Source organism: Cydia fagiglandana, chromosome 6, assembly GCF_963556715.1.
Source record: "Cydia fagiglandana chromosome 6, ilCydFagi1.1, whole genome shotgun sequence".
NCBI classification, from domain to species: Eukaryota; Metazoa; Arthropoda; class Insecta; order Lepidoptera; family Tortricidae; genus Cydia; species Cydia fagiglandana.
This window is the reverse complement of record NC_085937.1, coordinates 13301917-13315656: the sequence shown is the minus strand read 5'-3', so window position 1 is coordinate 13315656 and position 13740 is coordinate 13301917. Positions and strand designations below refer to the sequence as shown.

At 39.1% G+C, this 13740-nt stretch overlaps 2 long non-coding RNA genes across 2 annotated transcripts; one reads left to right on the top strand and one right to left on the bottom strand.

The window, feature by feature from the left end:
- The first annotated feature begins 3621 nt into the window (after positions 1 to 3621).
- LOC134665268 (uncharacterized) lies at positions 3622 to 6294 on the top strand. Its single transcript, XR_010098346.1, has 2 exons — positions 3622 to 4834; positions 5550 to 6294. It is a non-coding gene; the product is annotated as an uncharacterized LOC134665268 (long non-coding RNA).
- LOC134665269 (uncharacterized) lies at positions 5314 to 10302 on the bottom strand. The gene is made up of 2 exons (XR_010098347.1): positions 8767 to 10302; positions 5314 to 8533 (listed from the first exon to the last, which is right to left on the bottom strand). It is a non-coding gene; the product is annotated as an uncharacterized LOC134665269 (long non-coding RNA).
- Between the last annotated feature and the right edge of the window lie 3438 nt (positions 10303 to 13740).

Below are 13740 nucleotides of genomic sequence, written 5' to 3'. Positions count from 1 at the left end.
ATATAAAAGACTTTCGCGGTCTACAAAAAAGAGTTACTAAATCCATGACGCATCAGTGTTGTCATAAATAAAATTGGTTACGTACATTTCATTTCGATTTCACTCCTGTATCAAACTGTATGGGAGACCGAGGTGAGTTGTGAGAGAGGAGAGTTGTGACATCGTCGATTTTTTGGAATCTATTAACTAGAAACAAGGTCGCAACAGTGTGCGTTTGTTAGCTCGTAACTTGAACTAACAAACGCGCGCTATTGCGACCTAGTTTCTAGTTAATAGATTCCAAAAAATCGACGATGTCACAACTCTCCTCTGTCACAACTCTCCTCGGTCTCCGCTACTTAGTCAGTTATGCATAATATGTTGGTGCAAATTTATATGCCAGCACATTTAGTACTCGCAATTCAACAAAACTCAATTACGCGGAACAAAGACGCCTCGAACGCGGTTAAAAAGTTAGATTGTGCTGCGCGGGAATTACGACACTTGCAATCCAATTGCATACCTACAACATTAATAAGTAGTCCCATTTCATCTCGGGAACAAGCATAAATCTTAGCTTAAAATATAAATGAGGTCTAGCGCTAGTTTAAGCATTATTTTCAAATGAATATAGGAAATGGCTCCTGATTAATTTTGAATTAATTGCATACCTACATATTATGGCAAACCGTTATTTGAAAAATAAAATCTAAAAAGTTTTCTTTTGTTTATAGGAGGGAACAGTACAAATTACAACTAAGTATACTTAAAATTGCAGTGCAATGAAATGCGCAGCGAACTTTTCACTCTGTTTGTGGACTTCGAGAAGGCGTTCGACAGAGTCAAGTGGGCAAGTATATGGCGCATACTGAGGAAAAGAGGTATACCAGACAAGATCATAAAAATTATACAAAATCTTTATATGGGTTCCTCTTGTAGAGTTATGCATAAAGGGCAGTTGTCAGACCGTATACCTGTCACGGCTGGGGTGAAACAGGGTTGCTTGCTGTCACCGTTGTTGTTCCTCATTGTCTTGGACGACGTGATGCGCAGAGTAACAAGCCAAGAGAGGAGGGGGCTCCCGTGGGTGAATGGAGGAAGCCTCGAAGACATAGACTTTGCCGACGATCTTTGTTTACTCGCGACGTCACGCGAACATCTCCAATCCAAGGCCAATGACCTTGCGGGATTTGCTGCGAACGAAGGACTGCGCATAAATTGCTCGAAAACAAAGGACATGCGCCTTAATACCTTGGATGCAGCGACATTATATGTCAACGGTGAAGCAGTTGAGCAAGTAGAGCGATTTACGTACCTGGGGAGCGTGGTCGACCCTTCAGGGGGAGCGGACAGCGATGTTGAATCGCGCATCAACAAGGCGCGAGCAGCATATGCGCAGCTGAAGCCTATATGGACGTCCACCGTGATAACTCGACGCACGAAAATCAGGATGTGAACGCGGTTAAAAAGTTAGATTGTGCTGCGCGGGAATTACGACACTTGCAATCCAATTGCATACCTACAACATTAATAGTCCCATTTCATCTCGGGAACAAGCATAAATCTTAGCTTAAAATATAAATGAGGTCTAGCGCTAGTTTAAGCATTATTTTCAAATGAATATAGGAAATGGCTCCTGATTAATTTTGAATTAATTGCATACCTACATACTATGGCAAACCGTTATTTGAAAAATAAAATCTAAAAAGTTTTCTTTTGTTTATAGGAGGGAACAGTACAAATTACAACTAAGTATACTTAAAATTGCAGTGCAATGAAATGCGCAGCGAACTTTTCACTCTGTTTGTGGACTTCGAGAAGGCGTTCGACAGAGTCAAGTGGGCAAGTATATGGCGCATACTGAGGAAAAGAGGTATACCAGACAAGATCATAAAAATTATACAAAATCTTTATATGGGTTCCTCTTGTAGAGTTATGCATAAAGGGCATAATCATAATAATCATAATATCGTTTATTGCACCATGGTAAGCAGTTGTTACAAAAAATACAAAGTATAAAAGTTTCTCATGGACCCCAGAAGGGTGTTGCAAGCATTTTCTTAAGCTAAGTATCAACCAAATTATTTGGGAACACAAACAAGCCTTAAAATTAAATGTATACAAATTATTGATATTAATTTACTTAAGAAAACTATCATTAAGGAATTCTGTGACAGAGTAGTACGCTTTTTCTGTAAGGAACGATTTCAACTTTTTTGCGTATGCCGTGTCTCTTTCTTCTGCCTTTATATAGTTCGGGATGTGATTGTAATATTTGGCTGCTGCATAATGAGGGCTTTTTCGGTATATTTCTAAATTTGGGACGGGTAATTCAAGCTTATATTTTAGTCTTTTATTTGGTAGCTCTCGGAATAAGTGAATGTTTTTTCTTACATATATGCCTAATTCATAAATATATATAGATGGTAGAGTGAGTATGCCAAGTTTAATAAAATGAGGTTTATAACTTTCCCAATTTCGGATTCCTATTAATACACGAACACATTTTTTTTGCATCACGAATAAGTCGTGTGCATTTGTCAGACCGTATACCTGTCACGGCTGGGGTGAAACAGGGTTGCTTCATTGTCTTGGACGACGTGATGCGCAGAGTACCAAGCCAAGAGAGGAGGGGGCTCCCGTGGGTGAATGGAGGAAGCCTCGAAGACATAGACTTTGCCGACGATCTTTGTTTACTCGCGACGTCACGCGAACATCTCCAATCCAAGACCAATGACCTTGCGGGATTTGCTGCGAACGAAGGACTGCGCATAAATTGCTCGAAAACAAAGGACATGCGCCTTAATACCTTGGATGCAGCGACAGTATATGTCAACGGTGAAGCAGTTGAGCAAGTAGAGCGATTTACGTACCTGGGGAGCGTGGTCGACCCTTCAGGGGGAGCGGACAGCGATGTTGAATCGCGCATCAACAAGGCGCGAGCAGCATATGCGCAGCTGAAGCCTATATGGACGTCCACCGTGATAACTCGACGCACGAAAATCAGGATGTTCAACTCCAACGTCAAGTCGGTCCTGCTGTACGGTTGCGAGACATGGCTTGTGAGGAAAGATGTGACCAATCGTCTGCAGGTGTTCGTAAACAAATGCCTGCGACGCATTCTAGGGATCTACTGGCCACGAACCATCTCCAACGTCAGACTATGGCAGATGACGGAACAGAAGCCCATAGGAAGGGAAATCCTCGAAAGGAAATGGCGCTGGATCGGACACGTACTCCGTAGGCCGGACAGCCATCAGGCCAAGCAGGGTCTCCGCTGGCATGCGGCCGGCAGTAGGCGGTCGGGGAGGCCTTGTACTACATGGAGGCGATCAGTTGAGAAAGAGGCTGGCTCAACTGGACTCGGCTGGAAAGAGCTGGAAGAAGCCGCTCAAGATCGTGACAAATGGAGAATTCTTCTGCGAGCCCTATGTCCCTAATGAGGGATAACAGGAATGCATCATCATCATCATCATACTTAAAATTGCAACTTTTAAGTGCCTAAAAATTTTGTATGTACCTACTGATAACCGATTATGTGGTTTGCTCGAACGCTGCTCTAAGGTCGGTGTCAATTGTGACATTAAGATTGGCGCGACCCGGGCTGTCAGAGGAGGATCGCCTGCCATGGCTGCGTCGGAGTGTGATTTACTTGAAGCTACGCCTGTTTTCCATGTTTTATGTATTAAATCCTTTATTTAATGATGTATGGTGTTTTCTCTTCTAATAGTTCAGAAGTGGGATACGTAATTTACGTCCACAATATATTCTGAAAGGCAAAAAGCCAGTAATTCATCCGCTTATTGTTGCTAACCAAATGAACGCCGGTTCAAGTGATTTTACTATTATATTCGCACCATTCATCATTGAATAATATAAACAAATCTTTGGTGAAGCCTTGTTAAGGCATATTTGATGAAGAAAGTTATTGATGACGGTGTACGTACATCACCGTAGTTCATGGCGTCATAACCACACTTGCCCAATATGAGAAGAAACAAGAATAGTTCGAATACGACATTTGGTAAGCTATATCGTGTCGTTTCAATTGTTGGAACGATGTCCAAGCCACGTAAGTTATAAAAATGATCTATGGGTAAGTAATCCAAAAACTATGTGCCATAGTATCAAATCTTGAATATCATTATACAATCAAGGAAAATCTGTGAAAGGTTGTCGTATCCACTTACTTTTGCACATATGCAAACAATTTACAGCCTAAAATATCAGCTATAATGGCATACAATCATTCATCATAATTATTTAGTCTTAGAATATGCAAAGAAAGGCAATAATCAGAATTACCATTATGATTATGAATGCCAGCTAGACTACTGCAATGACATTATAATCACACCATAATATTTATTCTGGACCCCAATTTTATAAAAAATCATATAACGGAGACAATGTTCGTGAACATGTCAAACAGTGTCGGTGAACGTTCAGCGCAGAAAGTTCTATCAAGGTATTTATTAAATTGCTTATGAAATTTATCAGTCATAGTGGTTTGGCTTATGATGTACTGTTGAGTTTATGTTTAAACACTAAGCACCAGTTGCACCATCCACACTTGACAGACTGATCAATGGCAATCAGCTGTATATTATGAAACTTCCCATACAATAAAATTTAGCGAACGCTTTAATGGTGACAGACTGTTTGGTGCAACCGGCCCTTAGTCTATAATTGATGATGGATAATATTAGCATTAGCAATAAAAATAAATGGATTAAGTATTTTACATATTACCGACATGAAAGATTGGTTATTTAACATTGAGTAATGCTTTATGTTACTAATATTTTAAAACATTCTAAGATGAAAAGTACTATAGTTTGAGAGTACTTATGTGGTGTGTGTCTTTCCCATCACGGAACAATGGTGTTCCGGACCTTTGGGAGGCGTGCGCGGAGCCGAAGCCAACACGTAGAGGCCCTTTTGACACTTTAATGAAATGTAAGGGGTACACCGAGCGGATGCTGCCCTTACCCGTGTCATGGGACGCACGCAGAGGCAGCACCCGCCAGGGTGTAAGGGCTATTGAGAGTTGATGAAATCTAAAATGAACTAGGTTATTGGGTGAAAGCGATGGACTAGTACTGAGCTATGGGGTAAAAAACCGGACGCCTGCCTAATAAAACGGTATACAATTTTATTTCCGGCAGACGGTGACTCGCCCTCACAAGATGGGCCCCCACAAAAAAGCGACATCTAGGATGGCTCAAGGGCAACACCGGTGTGAGCGGCTCAGGGGTGTCGAGAGGTGTGCGCCGCTTTCTACCCAGTGGCTGTTAACAGCCACTGTGCCAACTCGCGTCTTATGCATATTTCACTTCCACCCCTGGAGCTTATAGCTCTAACGACTCCACTCTGGCCGGCCGGCTAAGGCAAGCCAGAGGCAGAGAATCCTGTCCCACCCACCCTCCTTGCGGGTAACAGAACTCCCCAGGAGCACTCGGGTACGTGAGGTCGCTAATCCCCAACAGCTCGCCACAAGCTGCCCTGCGTTGACTGATTGCACTGGTAAAACCAGCGGGCGATGGGGTCGTCACATCCCTACGCCTAAGGTGTGTTATTATTATTATGCCTATTTATGCAAGATCGACCAAGTTGCTTTCTTGGGTCGTTGTATGACATAGTGTTATAAGGCTATGTTAAAATGATCCCTTTGAGAATGTTGTGTGAAGCGTAGCATGACCACATTACGGAATGGTAATAATTGTCATTTCAGATAAAGTTGTTGCTTCATTTATATTTTCACAGAATAAATGTGTTTTATGCTGGAGGTATAGTTTACCAGAACAAGCTTTATGTCTGCATACTCACAGAAGCCTTGCACTTGCAGAATGATTGCACACAATTGAGTAAGTAATACTGTCCTGTGTGAAAGGTTTGGTGGTATAAGAAATATTATCAGCAATACAAAATTGAACAAGGTAAGGCCAAATTAAATTGTTGTGTTATGTGAGCGATATTCACATATCATTTGTAGTTATAGCATGGTTAAAATAATAAAAATAATAACAAGTGAGTGGTCAGATATATAATTGACTTACACCAAATTATACTCAAAGCGACGATTGAGGCATGTTCCTAACATATTCAAATTGTCATGCACCTACACTAAATAATTAGTATGTGTTAATATGTTTTAAATAAAATAGAACAGGTCAGCATAGCCACTAAATGCCTGTGATGTCCAAATGGAAAGGATGAAGTGACATGTGCCGTTAATAAGGAGCAGTGCCTACTTTTAATGTTGACTGTACTATAACAGGCAGTCAGTTCAGTGAATTAATAAATAAAATAAAATAGGGACAATTGATATGGTGATGACTGATGATAACTACTTGTAAAAGAGTTCATTTAAATTATTTACTATTCATATTATGTTGGTGATTGAAAATTGTGTCATTTTAAGAGACCTACCAGTTAAGTCTTGTTTAGTCATGAAAACTTGGTCAAAACTACTTGAATTGAATTGAGGCAATAATCTTATATCTAATTGACAAATAATAATGTGGAATAAGATGTGATAGAAACAGATCACATGGTTTTGTTGTTTGTTAAATGTTGCATGTTGTGTGTTGTTAGAATGTTCAAATGTCTTCAAAAAGGCCACTGGAGCTGCTTGAGGGGAGTCCTCACCAGGCTGGATGGTGCAATGGATTCTTTGCAGCGAAAGAAATCTGTGGTGAGAGATGACCGCAGGTAGTATGTCAAAAGTTGCCAAGTTGGATGCTGCATGTACCACTATGAGAGAAGTTAAGTATTCTCAACACAAGTTCTTTGTTTCACCAAGTTGAAGTATTTGGCTGTTTCATGCAAGCACATCATAATAATACTATATCCCATTTTATTGAAAATCTGACAAGGACATTACATGTGTGTTATAAAAGATAAAATATAATAAATTATTGCTATATTGTCATGAAGGTGGTAAACCTTAGGTATATCGTTATGTGAAGAAATAACATTGAAAGATGGCTTTACTAAAGCTCACAGTATTGGTATACCTACACCCTAAGCTAATAACTTGTCCACATGTTTTATTCACATTATTTATTCTATCAAAACTCTTTTATACGAGGGATAGTGTCAATACTTAATGAAGGATCTCAATAGAGTATGCGACATGTCTTGTGTGTGTGTATCTTGATGCATGTTGATGTAATTCAAGCCAACATCATTATTTTATTACCCGCCTGTGCAATGTACCACTGCTGGGCATAGGTCTTCACCGGAAGACATTAAATCTATTCTGATCGAATAATATGTTGATAAATTATTAGAAAATATTGAGTGAGCCAAAGATAGTTGAACTATAATTTCAAAAGTTGAATCCAAATATGCTTTGTTATGACACAGTTATTGCCCTAAGTTATGGTTGCAGAATGTACTGGCAAAGGTCTGCCTGCCTGAGCGGCGGTGCGAGTCTGGGCGCCGACCGATGGTGCGAGTCTGCGCGCCGACCGATGGTGCGAGTCTGCGCACCTGAGCGGCGGTGCGAGACTGCGTACCTGAGCGGCGTTGCGAGACTGAGGCAGCCTGTGTGATAGCGGGACTAAGACCCCTCAATATGCTCAAAGAGCCACCGATACAAATGTTTGAACCTATACAACAACAAAAACCAACCTATACAAAAAATAAAATATTTAACAAAAAAATAAAAAACAAATATATAAATACACAAAAAAAGCAGGCTTAGCAAGCCTATGAGACGTATCAGCTTGGCGAGCCATGATACGAATGCTTAGCGAGCCTATGAGACGTATCAGCTTAGCGAGCCCATGATACGAATGCTTAGCGAGCCTGTGAAACGTATCAGCTTAACGAGCCATGATACGAATGCTTAGCGAGCCTGTGAGACGTATCAGCTTAACGAGCCATGATACGAATGCTTAGCGAGCCTGTGAGACGTATCAGCTTAACGAGCCATGATACGAATGCTTAGCGAGCCTATGAGACGTATCAGCTTAACGAGCCGATGATACGAATGCTTAGCGAGCCTGTGAGACGTATCAGCTTAACGAGCCGATGATACGAATGCTTAGCGAGCCTGTGAGACGTATCAGCTTAACGAGCCGATGATACGAATGCTTAGCGAGCCTGTAGACGTATCAGCTTAACGAGCCGATGATACGAATGCTTAGCGAGCCTGTGAGTTGTATCAGCCTAGCCAGCCCATGATACGAATGCTTAAAGAGCCTATGTTACAAAAATTCTTAAATAGCCCAATATACAAGTAAGCTTAAAGAGCCTATGATACTATTGCTTAGAGAGCCCATTATACAAGTAAGCTTAAAGAGCCCGTGTAACGTATCAGCTTAAAGAGCCTATGATACTAATGCTTAGAGAGCCCATTATACAAGTAAGCTTAAAGAGCCTATGATACTATTGCTTAGAGAGCCCATTATACAAGTAAGCTTAAAGAGCCCGTGTAACGTATCAGCTTAAAGAGCCTATGATACAAATGCTTAGAGAGCCCATTATACAAGTAAGCTTAAAGAGCCTATTATGCAAATGCTTAGAGAGCCCATGTGTTACAAATCTGCTTAAAGAGCCCGTGTTACGAATATGCTTAAAAAAAGCCCATAAAACGTATCAGCTTAAAGAGCTTATGGTACAAATGCTTAAAGAGCCCCATATTACGAATCTGCTTAAAGAGCCCATGTTACAAATCTGCTTAGAGAGCCCATGTTACGAATATGCTTAAAGAGCGCATAAAACGTATCAGCTTAAAGAGCTTATGGTACAAATGCTTAAAGAGCCCATGTTGCAAACCTGCTTAAAGAGCCCATGTTACGAATATGCTTAAAGAGTCCATAAAACGTATCAGCTTAAAGAGCTTATAATACAAATTCTTAAAGAGCTAATATTACAAATATGCTTAAAAAAAACCCATTTTATACATTTTCTTAGAGGTCATGTTACAAATCTGTTAAAGAGCTCTATAATACCAATTAGCTTACAGAGCCCATAAATTAAAGTTGCTTATAGAGAGCCCATGATTTAAAGTTACCCAAACAGCTGAACAAATAAATAAAAGTCTAGTTGAGATGTGTGTGCTAAGAGCTGATAGTTTATCTACGACATCTGCATGATGTTTTCCTTCAGTAACTGTTATCCCTTCGAGAGCTGACAATTAGAATCTCAATAGAGAAGATGTTTGCTTTAAGAACTGACAGTTATCTACAATGTAGACTCAACATGCTGATTGTTTTAAAGAGCTAATATTTGTTTTACATTATGTTTTAATTCAGGAGTTAATATTTGGTGTTAGCTTTAAGAGCTGACAATTATTATAGGATGGTTGCTTTAAGAGCTTATTAATTATCCATAAGATAAAAAAAAAAGGCTGAAAGTAGTCTACAGTTTTCAGTTAGAAGTTGTTATTTGCTTTAAGAGCTGAGAGTTGCCTACAAAATATTTAAAGAGCGAATATTTTATTTGTCTACATGATGCTTTCCTTTTGAAGTTGAGATTTGATTCAAGAGCTGATTGTTGCCTACAAGATGTTTGCTTAACGAGCTGACAGTTAGTTGACTACAAGATATTTGCCTTAAGAATTTAAATTTGTCTACCTGATGCTTTTCTTCAGGAGTTGATACTTGCTTAGAGAGCTGAATATTGTCTACATCATGTTTCATTTAAGAACTGATATGTGTCTATATGACATTTGCTGTAAAGGGTCACTCTTGACTACATGATAATTCTTTAATTCTCCTAAAATAAAATAAAAAGAGATAGTACACGGTTAGATATACTATGAGCGGACGACTGTTTATTGCTTGAGAGCTGATGATCAAATTAATGATACCGTGATAACTTCATTAAAAAAAAAAAAAAACTACAATAATTACTAAAGTGCATAAAGAGCCTTACTAAAAAAAAAAAAAGATACTGATGTGGCCTAAAGGGGTCTCATCCATCAGCATATGACTTGGCACTGTAACAGATGCCAATTAGCTTATGTTTTGATATTTGTAGCCCAGTCAACGGAGTCGCTGAGTACCAGTAGGCTACGTCACGATTCCCTTTAACCGATTGGGGAGGTGCGCGAAGATTGAAGTGCTGTGGTGCTACTTGCTGACCTTCGTGGGCGAAGGTTTTTCATCAGGAGGCCGAACTGATAACCGATTATGTGGTTTGCTCGAACGCTGCTCTAAGGTCGGTGTCAATTGTGACATTAAGATTGGCGCGACCCGGGCTGTCAGAGGAGGATCGCCTGCCATGGCTGCGTCGGAGTGTGATTTACTTGAAGCTACGCCTGTTTTCCATGTTTTATGTATTAAATCCTTTATTTAATGATGTATGGTGTTTTCTCTTCTAATACTACCTACATAGTTCTTTTATTTTTAGGTCTAATATAGATGTGGGAATTCATACAATTTGTCATAGGACCCTTTCAAAATGACCTTTACGCTAAAACCCACAAAACGTTGATCGTAAAATTATATATTTACTCACTCAAGTTCAACAAAATCCACCGACAGTCCGACATTCAACGATTTGCCTCGCGTAGCCGAACTACCTAAACTAACCGTTATTCTAACTAGCGTTCTATCAGAAAGGAAAAGTTAGCGTTCTATCAGTTGTCCAAACTTTCCCTGCCCGCATTGGCTAAAACGCCCTCCGCCGTTTGAACCAATTTAAAATCTGCCCGCTGACTATTCATAGTCCAATGTTTTCGAAGCTCTGTTATATTGGACGGTGTTCCAACTTGGACGTACGTTTTATCACGCTAAAAGCATGTTTTTAAAACTGGAACGTCGCCGGAAGACTTTAATTATTATATAGGTACTTGGTATATGTGTTGTCCCATAGTGGTCTGGTTTAATAAGTTCTTTTGAATAGTTGGAAATTAAGGTTGATTCTGCTGGAATTACGTTGCTGTAATGTTCATCAACTGACCGTATAAATGCGTAATTAAGTTATGTTGGCGTAATTAATCCAATTAACATAAGCACGTTTTGTTATTATGATGGAAGCTTTATGTTCCAGTTTCTCTCTCGTGGAATGAAGTGTTTGGTTTATTAGACGTCATAACATGTAGTAAATCTACAGACTATACACATATATATAATATTGTGTTAAAAACTCACTTCTTTTCTATAGTCTGAATTATTTTGAGTAGGTACCTAAATCTGTGTTATTTTGAGAAAACTTACCAAAATTATTAGTTAGTTATTTTCATAATAAGATTGAATGAGTGTTTTATTGCAAAGATTACCTAAATGAAAATGGTACAATTTTATAAGTTTTAACGAGTAAAGTTGGATCTAAGTTGTTTAGTTGCAAAAATATGAAAAAAAAACAGAACTTGAAATTACAGGTAATTTAATTAATTGTCCTCGAAAATTTTTGAAATTCCAATTTGTGAAAACTATGTAAAACTAAAACTACACTTTTTCGAGGGGATCTAAAACAAGTTTTAGATTTTTCTACGTTTGTTTTCTAAGCAAATGGTCGACAATAGTACAGATATTTCCAGGACATCGAATGCGTTTCAAATATATGCCATATCTAAAAAACAATGGAGAATAAAAACATATCTGTAAAATTCTGCCGTAGTTCTATCGGCAGGACCATCGGGTTTTAAATTTAAGCTAGGCTCCCATATATGAAACTGAATGAGCAGACACAATTCTGGTGACGTTATCGTGGTTGGTGTTGTTCAAATCGCTTATCGAGCGGTCACTCGAATGCTCATACCGCTTTTTTGGAATGACCTCCTCCTAAGGTCAAGGAATTTGATTTTTTCACCGTTCGCACCTTGTTACAGTGACAATAATATGAGATGTCAACCGATTTTATATGAACTCTCATGATGATCAACAATCTAATTACATCGATCAGATGTCGGTCGCTGCTAGCGAGCCCATGCAACCAAAATTTTCTCCAGTGTCATTTCCATTCGTCAAATATATATTCGAGAATATAGTCTCCGATAACGGTCTCTACCTCCCATAGCACATATTTACTTGTTTTGCTCGTCAAATAGGATATTGAATTTTTATTACTGCGTTCGCTCTGCCTTTGGTTGCTTTGAAGCAACGTTTGTGGAAGCCTATTTGCTCCACGAGCACGTATAGATAGGTTATTTTTAGATTTTTTTTAATTATATATAATTTGTTTAACTCGTAATTAAGCATAGATAAGTATCTACTTAAGTACCGGGTCGATTGACCCCGATTGAATTGATTGACCCTTCCCAAATTTCGTGGCGCCGTCCGCGGATCGTGGCCGGGTGGTCTAGTGGTCAGGACGTGAGCCGCGTAAACAGAAGACGCCTGTTCGATTCCGGCTTCCCCTACCGATGGACTTGCGGCGGGATTCGGGAAATGAATTAGATATTAACTAGATACGATATGGTAAAGATATGTGACGTCCTACGGAAAAAGGTACCTTGTGGTGGTTGACGCTTACGCTATTATTAAAGCCGCTCCAATATTATTGCGGCGCTATGCGACGTAAGCGCCGGCCGCCATATGGTACCTTTTCCCATGGAACGTCACATATTTTCACTATTTCATATCTAGTGAATCTCTAATTCATTTCCCGAATCGCGGCGCCAGCCGCCATAAGGTACCTTTTGCAGTGGAACGACATATATCTTTACTACTTCATATCTAGTGAGTCTCTAATTCATTTCCCGAATCGAGCCATTGGTCACTTTCTCTTTAATGTATGACGTATATTTCAGTTTATAAAATTAAATAATAGGCATAAGTATTCATTTCGTCAGAGTGGCTTTTGAATTCCTTTTCTTGTGTTCTTTTTTTTTACTTACCAGTCGTTTTTGTTTGTGTGGCAATAAATTGCATAATTTCATGGTGACCTAAAGCAATTTATTCGCAATTTTCAAAGATCTTTAATGTCCATTATGTAACTTCCGAGGACGATGTCGTGGACAGGGCGAAGTGGAGAAGCTTAAGCAAGAAAGCTGACCCCGCCACCATGTGGGCAAGATAGCTAGGAACAGAGAGAGAGAATGTCCATTATGCAACTTAGTCATATGAAATTTTATTAACGAAATTTCTGCAAACGAAATACTTACTATAATTTTCAATTCGCACCCGAGATGATATACTAACACAGGCCGCGTCTTGCTCTTTAGGCGAACTAAAAGCAGCTTTTACTTTTTTATTGTCGCCTACGAGGGCAGCACACAAAGTGTAATAGAGATAAAACACTTTTCCGCACGACCGTACACAACAGCACACGTCACGTGCCTGCACGAATATTATGTTATCGTTGTACTGCAGTTGTACTGTCCCCCATAATAAAGATATTCGCGGGGGTTTTATTATGAGCTTTTTGTAACGTCCGTACATAATCTAATCTACAATAAAATATATACCAGTAAGTATAAATTTACTGAATTTAGTGTTGCGGTTTTTGGCAGTAGTAGTGTAAATTAAATAACTTAGATCATATGAGGTAGGTAATAAACATCTTTCGTACAATTCCTATATTTTAGGGTGCGATAATGCCCTGTACTGTAATTAAATTTTACCGATTACCGATACTTTAATAACGCATTTTTTAGTTTCCAATGAAACGTGATAACCTAAAATACCGTAAAATGGGGTGAGTAGGTTCAAAACTGAAATTTAAACCTCGATAACATTTTATTTTTACATATGAAAACTGAATGGTGTATATAATAAGTGTTCCGGACGTTTGTATTTTAGTTTTTATTTTATTTTGGGGAGTTCCATTTCATAACTTTGACGAAAAAGAGGAAAACCCACC